Here is a 10949-nt window from a genome sequence, read left to right as displayed (position 1 = left end):
TCAGGGAGAAATCAAGGTACTGATGCTAAATTTGGGAAATGAACCTTTGATATTGATGAAACACCAGAAGGTGGCTCAGATGTTAATAATTCCAATAAACTTGTCTGAAATAAGAGAAGGAACTGCCCCGGCAGAATTAACAATACGGGGCACTAAAGGTTTTGGATCCTCTAATATTAAAAATGTAGGAACAAAAATATGGATTCAAAACCTCCAAGGACCGCCCTCAGAGACAGAGGTAATAGCGGTCGGAAAAGATCATACTCTCCTGATAATGAGACCAGGAGTGGAAAAGTGGGAATATGTCCCACAAGAAAAATGTTATTTACGAGACTAATAGTGTATCTTTATTTGCAGATGGTGTTGTAAATAAGTGGAATCCATGGTATCGGTTACTGGGAAGAGCTCGATAGTGATGAGATGGAGAAATTCCTGTGTTTGATGTTTGCCTCTCTGGTCGTTGGATGGACAAGTCTACATCAGGAGGAACCTGTGGCGAATGAATTTCTGATGCACCATCACATTTTCAACACACAGATTGCTGGATCTGTACACATTCTTCGCTTACAGCCACCAGTATCCCTTGTCTGGATGTCCCGGTATCGATGGAGGAAATCTTAAAGTAGAAAAGTTGTTCTGATCATCTTGCTGATAAAGACACTCGAAGTGTTCGTCTATAGAATACTGCAGTACCCATTTCCATAGTGGGATGGATCAATCTTCCATGGTGGCAAGGCAATTTGAATGCAACAGTCACCAATTTGCATTATCTGGCTTTTAAGGGAGGAATTTGGGTACTAAGAAATAAGACTGGACTGACTAACCTGGGATTCATCCCTATGGGGAATATAAAAATAAGTTTTGGGACAGCTATAAATACTGTAGATGCTTTTAAACCCAGCTTAGTGGAAAAGACAATTCATGATATGTTATGGCCTTATGCCAATATGTTCATAAATGGGACTAGTGAAACTTGTAGTAACATATCGGGAAATGTAATGTGTAATGATTCCTTTGAATATCGAGCAAATGCCAAAACACATGATGTTCAAGGGAGCTTTTCAGATAATATTGCTTTTAGTTTTAATATACTATACATAGTAGTGAAAGTGATTATATTTGTGATTCAACGTTTATCCAAACAAACCAAGAAATCAAAATCTGTGGCAAAGTCAATGTTAGTGTCCTATTAAAAGCGACATTTCTTGGTCATGGTATGGTATATTCCGAGTGATCTTCTTCTAGTGGAATACTGATGATGGAAAATAATCTCTGAGATCAAGGACCGATTGTGATACCAATGTGATATGACTGAAGTATGTGTGATTAGATAGGAATCATAATCATAAGATAGGAGTGATCCCAGATATTATTTGACCTATCAATAATTCAGTATCAAAGAGATCCTCTCTGGATAACCAATTTCACTATGACCAAAGAATACATGTCTTGAAGCAGTTTTAAGATAAAGGAAGTAACATTTACAGTTCCACTTGCCGGAAACTTGTGGTTAGCTTAAAGACAGGTTTAAGGAAGCTTGCATATGAAATTTACGGCTCATTGCAATATTTCACTAACACTATGGTTAAACTGTGGTCGGACAGTTGTCAACTGGCAGGATGTGCAGGAAATGTGCAGGAAGCAAGCAGTTTGTGGTCAAGTTACATGAACATGACTCAGCTGTCACATGCTGGTGACCATTTTTAACACAACCTACAATGTTTTCCTATAAAAATACACCGGGCTCGCTTAATGTTAGGGATATACCTTCCAGGACATTGAAGTGTACGTACGCACTGCTCCTGTGATGCAAGATGCCATGTTGATTCCTTATCATTAACTCGAGTTCCCTCCGATGTGAAAGGATTGCTACAACAAACGGTAATGTTGATGCATATTTCTGTTATTGTATAAGTTTCTATGACTATAGTTCTTATGCCTATGTACCATTGACTATATATATTCATGTGCTATTAAAATAAATAGTATCTTGCTATAAAGAATATTAGTATTCGTGCCTGATTAGGATATCAGTGAGCGCTTCGTAAATACGGGCTTTCAGCCCCCTTTTTAGTAGAATTTAGCAAGACATAAATATTGTGATACCAATGTGATATGACTGAAGTTTGAATGTGATTAGATAGAAATCATAATCATAAGATAGGAGTGATCCCAGATATTATTTGACCTATCAATAATTCAGTATCAAAGAGATGTCCTTTGGATAACCAATTTCACTATGATGACCAAGGAATAAGATAATGAGGAAGTAACATTTACAGTTCCACTTACCGGAAACTTGTGGTTGGCTTAAAGACAGGTTTAAGGAAGCTTGCATATGAAATTTACGGCTCATTGCAATATTTCACTAACACTATGGTTAAACTGTGGTCGGACAGTTGTCAACTGGCAGGATGTGCAGGAAATGTGCAGGAAGCTGCCGGTGCCCACAGCATTTTGTGGTCAAGTTACATGAACATGACTCAGCTGTCACATGCTGGTGACCATTTAAACACAACCTACAATGTTTTCCTATAAAAATACACCAGACTCGCTTAATGGTAGGGAAATACCTTCCAGGACATTGAAGTGTACGTACGCACTGCTCCTGTGATGCAAGATGCCATGTTGATTCCTTATCATTAACTCGAGTTCCCTCCGATGTGAAAGGATTGCTACAACATAACGGTAATGTTGATGCATATTTCTGTTATTGTATAAGTTTCTATGACTATAGTTCTTATGCCTATGTACCATTGACTATATATATATTCATGTGCTATTAAAATAAATAGTATCTTGCTATAAAGAATATTAGTATTCGTGCCTGATTAGGATATCAGTGAGCGCTTCGTAAGTACCGGCTTTCAGCCCCCTTTTTAGTAGAATTTAGCAAGACATAAATTGGCGTAGTCGGCAGGATTACTTCTATAAGAAGTAATTAACAAATTTTTGTAATTTAGAAATTAAAAACATATATTTGGCAAATTTCCAGATATATTTTTTTTCAATCTTTTTGCATAGTGTCAAAATGTTCAGAAAACGTAAGGATAATGTTAAGGAGGTTGTTGTGGAGATCCCCACCTGGATTGAGGCTCCCTACAATCTTATAGCACATGAATTGGTCAATTGTGGATTGGCAGAACAATGGCAGAATAAGCATAAGGGTTGTGTACCTACTGATGTTGTGAATGTACTCAGTAGTGCCCCTGTGAAAACAGGTGATGTAGTGTCTTGTGGATTGGCAGAACAATGGCAGGACAAGCTTAAGGGTAGTGAAGCTACTGATGCTGTGAATGTACTCAGTGGTGCCCCTGTGAAAACAGGTGATGTAGTGTCTTGTGGATTGGCAGAACAATGGCAGGACAAGCTTAAGGGTTGTGAAGCTACTGATGTTCTGAATGTACTCAGTAGTGCCCCTGTAAAAACAGGTGATGTAGTGTCTTGTGGATTGGCAGAACAATGGCAGGACAAGCTTATGGGTAGTGAAGCTACTGATGTTGTGAATATATTCGGTAGTGTCCCTGTGAAAACAGGTGATGTAGTGTCTTTAGCACAGCACATCTGGATTTTGGCAAGTGCATACAGTGTAATGCATGAGCGTAATCTAAAGATGCAGAAGAAAAGTTCCCAGATGGAACAAAAGATGATAGAATTAGGTGGCCTGAAAACAGTTCTGGAATGTAATACCAGACTGTTGAAGGATAAATTGGAACATTATCAGAATGTGGCACAAAAAGCTGCCATAAAAATTGCTCAAAATAAGTACAAGAAAAGAAGAGGAAAAGTAAATAAAACCAAAGTGCATAAAAGTATCGTCTCAGCTTCTATAAACTGGGATCCCGATACTTGGGATGGGGATGTGTGGGATTCATCTTCATCATCTGATGAGGAGGATTACCATAAAGGGAAGATTCAGGCTAATCCTGTAAGGAGGCGCCTAGAGAGAACAGAAAATGAGATCATCCGGGAACATGTCCGGGATGGTCAGGGGAATCTGCAATATGACGAAGATGGTAATGCCATCATAAATGAGAGAACGATTCCTCATGTAAAAAATCGAGTAACCATTGAAGATTACTCTCAGGGAGAAGTTGATAGCATTTTAACACAGTTTAGACAAAAACCAGGAGAAGGAGAAATTCCCTGGTTGGTCAGGGTGCACGATCTCGGAGGAGGTGCAGTGCACTTTGACGCCGGAGACGTGGCAAAATTTGTCACCATGTCTCGTGACCCAGAAATTCAGAGATCAATAAAAAATTATTTTGTTGATCATAATGAGCATGGTACTCAAAACTTAATTATGATCTTAGCCCATGCTTTTCTGGACAAATATCCATCAGAAGCAGACTTTCCTATCAATGATAAACCTTGGTATACCTTAAAAGATGGTATGGAAAGGCTGAAGGAAGAAGCAATGAGGAATGCTCTTCCTCTTTTGGGAATGGATGATGATTATCTCCAGTACCCATTGACAGCCAGCATAAGAAATAGGCTGGTTAAACATGCTCCTCCAGCATACAAAACAGTTATTGGAGAATCAATCGGTGTAGTTCTAGGGAGGATGAGGGAGTTACAGGATATGAGACAGTGGGATAAACCATCCCCTGGAGGCCATGTTGGTAACAGTAAGCCAAACAATCCTGATTGTAAAGAGAAATCAGTAGGGGAGGCCCCATGGGTGTCTCGCAAAGACATGTTCCAGGCTTTGCTTAAAGCCGGGATCAATAAGGAAAGGATGGATGGAAAGGAGACAGGAGAATTATGGAAGTTGTACAAACAGAAAGTTCTATCCACAAAGAAAGTGACCACTACAAATGTGGAAGGGGGTTCAAAAACCCCCAAGGTAAAGAAATCAGAGGGAAAAGGGGAAAAACCCCCAAAGAATGTGTCTTGGGAAGATTTTCAGTCAGTTTATCCATGGGAAGAACTGGCTGCAGCCGTGGCCACAAAGGTCACGGAAGGAAGGGCTAATACACAGACTGAAGTCTGTGTAAATGAAAGTTCAGAAGGAAGTGATTTACCATAGGTAGCCAGCCAAGCCCCCCTATTGATAAAAAGGGACGAACGTCCCTACGTCAATCTTAGCATACATGTTCAAAGAGTCCCAGCTTTGATTGACACGGGGGCGGAGGCTACTTTAATTCATGGAAACCCAGAAAAAATAAAAGGACCTCGAGTAAAAATTGCTGGACTAGGTGGTCAAGTGATCACCGGGGTTCAGACACAGGTAGCTTTGAAGATAGGTAATTTACCTATCAAGAAGTATACGGTGCTGGTAGTTCCTATACCAGAATATATTTTGGGAATTGATGTCCTAAAAGGGATGACTCTTAATCTAACAGAAGGAAAATTCTCCTTTGGGGTTTTGTCTTGTCATAAGGAAATGCAGATCTCACATTATATCAATGATATAATGATACAAGGACAAGATGAGCAAAGTGTGAAAGATCAATTGACAAAACTGGTTGCTCATATGTGGAGTAAAGGATGGGAAATCAGTGATGCCAAGGTTCAAGGACCGTCTCAGGTGGTAACATTTTTAGGGATTCAGTGGAACAAGGGGCACAGAGAGATCTTGCCCAATGCCAGACAGAAAATTATTAATTTTCCGGTCCCTAAATCCAAACAGGAGACTCAGTCTTATATTGGATTGTTTGATTTTTGGAGACAACATATCCCTCATTTGGGACAAATGTTGGCTCATTTGTACAAAGTAACGAGGAAAAAATATGAGTTCCACTGGGGAGAGGAACAGCAAAATGTGTTTGAGATGGTCAGGGAAGTGTGGCAAGACATTGAAGAGATTATTCAATCTACCAAGACCACTGTATTTCATGTCGATGCTCATGTCCCTACTAACTCACTTGAACGTTTGTTTAACTCAAAAGCAGATAAAGCAGCAACCATCAGACAAGTCAGTCCAACAGTTGACAAGGCAAGGTACAGCTGTTTGGGCACACCAGAAAGAGCGACGCCTTATTCAGCAGGTTTAGACCTCAGTACATTGGAAACTGTCGTGGTACCCCCAGGTAAGGTAAAACCAATTTCAACAGGATTGGGTTGCCAGATACCAAAGGATCATTATGGTCAAATAGCCACTCGTTCTAGTTTAGTGTTAAAATGAGCCATAGTGGTGGGAGGGGTAATAGAGGCAGATTATCAGGGAGAAATCAAGGTACTGATGCTAAATTTTGGAAATGAACCTTTGATATTGATGAAACACCAGAAGGTGGCTCAGATGTTGATAATTCCAATAAACTTGTCTGAAATAAGAGAAGGAACTGCCCCGGCAGAATTAACAATACGGGGTACTAAAGGTTTTGGATCCTCTAATATTACAAATGTAGGAGCAAAAATATGGATTCAAAACCTCCAAGGACCGCCCTCAGAGACAGCGGTAATAGCGGTCGGAAAAGATCGTACTCTCCTGATGAGACCAGGAGTGGGGAAGTGGGAATATGTCCCACAAGAAAAATGTTATTTACGAGAATAATAGTGTATCTTTATTTGCAGATGGTGTTGTAAATAAGCGGAATCCATGGTATCGGTTACTGGGAAGAGCTCGATAGTGATGAGATGGAGAAATTCCTGTGTTTGATGTTTGCCTCTTTGGTCGTTGGATGGACAAGTCTACATCAGGAGAAACCTATGGCGAATAAATTTCTGATGCACCATCACATTTTCAACACACAGATTGCTGGATCTGTACACATTCTTCGCTTACAGCCACCAGTATCCCTTATCTGGATGTCCCGGTATCGATGGAGGAAATCTTAAAGTAGAAAAGTTGCTCTGATCATCTTGCTGATAAAGACACTCGAAGTGTTCGTCTATAGAATACTACAGTACCCATTTCCATAGTGGGATGGATCAATCTTCCATGGTGGCAAGGCAATTTGAATGCAACAGTCACCAATTTGCAATATCTGGCTTTTAAGGGAGGAATTTGGGTACTAAGATATAAGACTGGACTGACTAACCTGGAATTCATCTCTATAGAGAATATAAAAATAAGTTTTGGGACAGCTATAAATACTGTAGATGCTTTTAAACCCAGCTTAGTGGAAAGGACAATTCATGATATGTTATGGCCTTATGCCAATATGTTCATAAATGGGACTAGTGAAACTTGTAGTAACATATCGGGAAATGTAATGTGTAATGATTCCTTTGAATATCGAGCAAATGCCAAAACACATGATATTCAAGGGAACTTTTCAGATAATATTGCTTTTAGTTTTAATATACTATACATAGTAGTGAAACTGATTATATTTGTGATTCAACGTTTATCTAAACAAAGCAAGACAATTTGTGGCAAACAATATTTCTTGGTCATGGTATGGTGTATTCCGAGTGATCTTCTTCTAGTGGAATACTGATGATGGAAAATAATCCCTGGGATCAAGGACCGATTGTGATACCAATGTGATATGACTGAAGTTTGAATGTGATTAGATAGAAATCATAATCATAAGATAGGAGTGATCCCAGATATTATTTGACCTATCAATAATTCAGTATCAAAGAGATGTCCTTTGGATAACCAATTTCACTATGATGACCAAGGAATAAGATAATGAGGAAGTAACATTTACAGTTCCACTTACCGGAAACTTGTGGTTGGCTTAAAGACAGGTTTAAGGAAGCTTGCATATGAAATTTACGGCTCATTGCAATATTTCACTAACACTATGGTTAAACTGTGGTCGGACAGTTGTCAACTGGCAGGATGTGCAGGAAATGTGCAGGAAGCTGCCGGTGCCCACAGCATTTTGTGGTCAAGTTACATGAACATGACTCAGCTGTCACATGCTGGTGACCATTTAAACACAACCTACAATGTTTTCCTATAAAAATACACCAGACTCGCTTAATGGTAGGGAAATACCTTCCAGGACATTGAAGTGTACGTACGCACTGCTCCTGTGATGCAAGATGCCATGTTGATTCCTTATCATTAACTCGAGTTCCCTCCGATGTGAAAGGATTGCTACAACATAACGGTAATGTTGATGCATATTTCTGTTATTGTATAAGTTTCTATGACTATAGTTCTTATGCCTATGTACCATTGACTATATATATATTCATGTGCTATTAAAATAAATAGTATCTTGCTATAAAGAATATTAGTATTCGTGCCTGATTAGGATATCAGTGAGCGCTTCGTAAGTACGGGCTTTCAGCCCCCTTTTTAGTAGAATTTAGCAAGACAGACCCCAAACCAGATCCCTAAATTAATGAGACACCAAACCAGACCCTTGAATTAATGAGACCCCAAACCAGACCCCTAAATTAATGAGAAACCCAGATTAAGACTCCTATAATATTGGGACCCCCAAACCAGAACCTCTAAATATGTTCAGGCTCTTAAAATGATTTAATAGCTCAAACCAAACTCCTATACCGAGACCCCAAACTAAACTCCGATATTAATATGAGACCCCTAAATTTATTGTGATGCCCTGGACTAGCCAGGTAGTCACATACATACCAACACACACACACCCACCCTAGACAGTTACAACAGTCAATCAAAAACCCTTGTTGCCTCCCTCCAGAGTCTGATGTCCACACCAGGTGGGGCGGAGCCAGGCGGTTAGCCCCACCCACCAAGGAGTTCACAGGCCTGGAGGCGGGAAAAGTGTCAGTTTAGTCTTGGAGGTGAAAGTGAGAGGAGTGAACACTTGAGGTGTCTGGGTTGAAGCCCAGACACTGACAGCAAGGTTGGCAGATGGTGGTGGCCGTCTGCAGGAGTTGGTGGAACTCCGCAGAGCTGTAAGGACTGGGGTCGGGCGTCGGCCCGCCGGTATTGGACCGGGGAACGGAGTGAAGCTAAGCACGCAGGCAGGGCCATCGGACCCCGACTAGGCTTGGAGCCGCCGTCAATAGTCAAATCCGAATGTGACAGGAACCCCAGGGGTTTCCCAACTACTAAGTCCCGATTGAAGGCAACCGTCCACCCAGAGAGGATATACAGCCACCGCCACAGGCTAGAGATCAGAGGACCAGCGCCTGCGGGCAAAACGGGCTCCTATGGCACCTATACGCCGGGGAGCGGACTACCGGTGGGCAACCACAGGAGTCAGGAACATTCTCAAAGGTGCAGGGAAAGACAGCCACCATCAGCTGTCCGGGGAGAGCACAACAACAACACTGCAGCCGGCTGCGGGACCCGTCCATCCAGCCGTTTTGGTTTACCTACAACTCTGTCAGTGATTGTCTGAGTGAGTACACCAGTGCCGTCTGGCACCGCGCCGCGCAGTCCCTGCACCCCAGCCATCCGGCCTCCCCGTTACACCATCGGGCCCCTGGATCCCCAACCCCTGCCCACGGAGGGATCCCCGTTACCAGCAGCGGTGGTGCCATTATCACCACGACCCGTGGGTGGCGTCACGAACAATCTCCCTAAACATACCATTCCCATTTCACTCATGGGTGAGGAGCGCTGCTCGAGTCCCCGGGTCCGGTCCACCGCTCGAGCCACCGAGCAGCAGCAGAAGCCCCAGACCCAAGCGTGGCGAGCACGTCCCCTCCGCCCGCGACAACTTGGCATCATGAACAGGATCGAGCCGATCTACTTACCAGTAGAAGTGCGCCTTGCAGTCTCCGCCGGCGGCGTCCAGCCGAAAAATTGAAAGTGCCGCCATCTTTGGCGCGAAGATTTCCCGCTCGAGCGTCTTCCCTGAGCAGGGAATGCGCGAAAGCGAAGCCCCGCCCCCAACAAGCGGAAGTGCTAGAAAGAACCAAGGGGGGGCGGGTGAAAGCCTGCCTAATGTAGCCGAGGGCATAAAAAGCGGGGACGCCAGGACTCTGCAACATATCCGGTTCCTGGAAGCAGCTTGCAACATGTCCGCACCACCTGAGAGGCCTGAGTCTCCGGAGCCTGCCCCCGGGACGGCGGCGTGGCTGAAAACCCAAGTGATGCTGTTGTGCTGTCATAACCGGGCTCAAGTACGGGACCTGCTGGATCGCTGGACCACTGAGATGGAGGAGCTGGCTGCGGTCGTGTGGGTGCATGAAATAGAGGCCATGCTAGAGGAGCTGGTGAGTGACCCACGCCCTTGTGTCCCTGAAAGACCGGCCACTACGGCTGAAGGACTCAGTCTACCCCTGGCCCCAGCAGGGCCCGCTCCATCGCCTGTAGTGGCCGCCCGTACAGCCCCGCTCAGGCCGCTGTCCCCGATGGAGGTGGCGGAATCCGTGCTGCCCTGCCAGGGCCCGGAGGCCCAAGAGGACGCCAGCCAACCAATAGCTGGAGCGGTTGACTTAGAAGAACCGATGGCGGGCCTCCGTACACAGACCGATGACGGATCGCTTGCCACTGAGGAACCACAAGTCTGGGCTCAGTTAGAAACCGTTGCTGTCCTGCCGGGTCCCGTCATTAGCCCCCTGGAGTCAGATGACAGTGGCTCGGGGGCTGACACAGAGCCTGTGTTAGGGCCAGGTGGACGGGCAGACCCAGGAGGTGGATCCACTGGGCCGAACTCCTTGATGATGGTAAGGGGTCCGGTAGCTGGAGCACTACAGGTAGCAGAACAGTCCGTGTATAAGAGGAGAATGCAGAAGTCCCTGGGACCACGGAGTCACTGATGGTAGTCCGGGTGACGGAGCTCAGGTTCGGAGGCCAAGATGTTGTCAGGCGGAGTCCGGAACCGATGGAGCGAGCAGACGGGTCACCGCAGGGATCAGAGATGGAACGGACTGTCAGGATGGCAGATGGGCAGCGTTCGGGGTTCGGGATTCGGCAGGACCGGGTGGCGAAGCAGGATCGGCTCTAGAAGAGAGAGAGGTGAGTATCTCACAGAAACACAAGGAGACCTGACTCCTAGCTTGGGAAACACGAAGAACAGGCCCCGCCCACTTGGACATTAAACCCCTTTATACCCTGTACCTGCGTGTTCAATTTCCTGTCAGTGGATGCTGGCCCTTTAAGAGAGGGT

Source organism: Anomaloglossus baeobatrachus, chromosome 5, assembly GCF_048569485.1.
Source record: "Anomaloglossus baeobatrachus isolate aAnoBae1 chromosome 5, aAnoBae1.hap1, whole genome shotgun sequence".
Lineage (NCBI taxonomy): Eukaryota > Metazoa > Chordata > Amphibia > Anura > Aromobatidae > Anomaloglossus > Anomaloglossus baeobatrachus.
The sequence above is the reverse complement of the archived record's forward strand: the minus strand, read 5'-3'. Positions refer to the sequence as shown.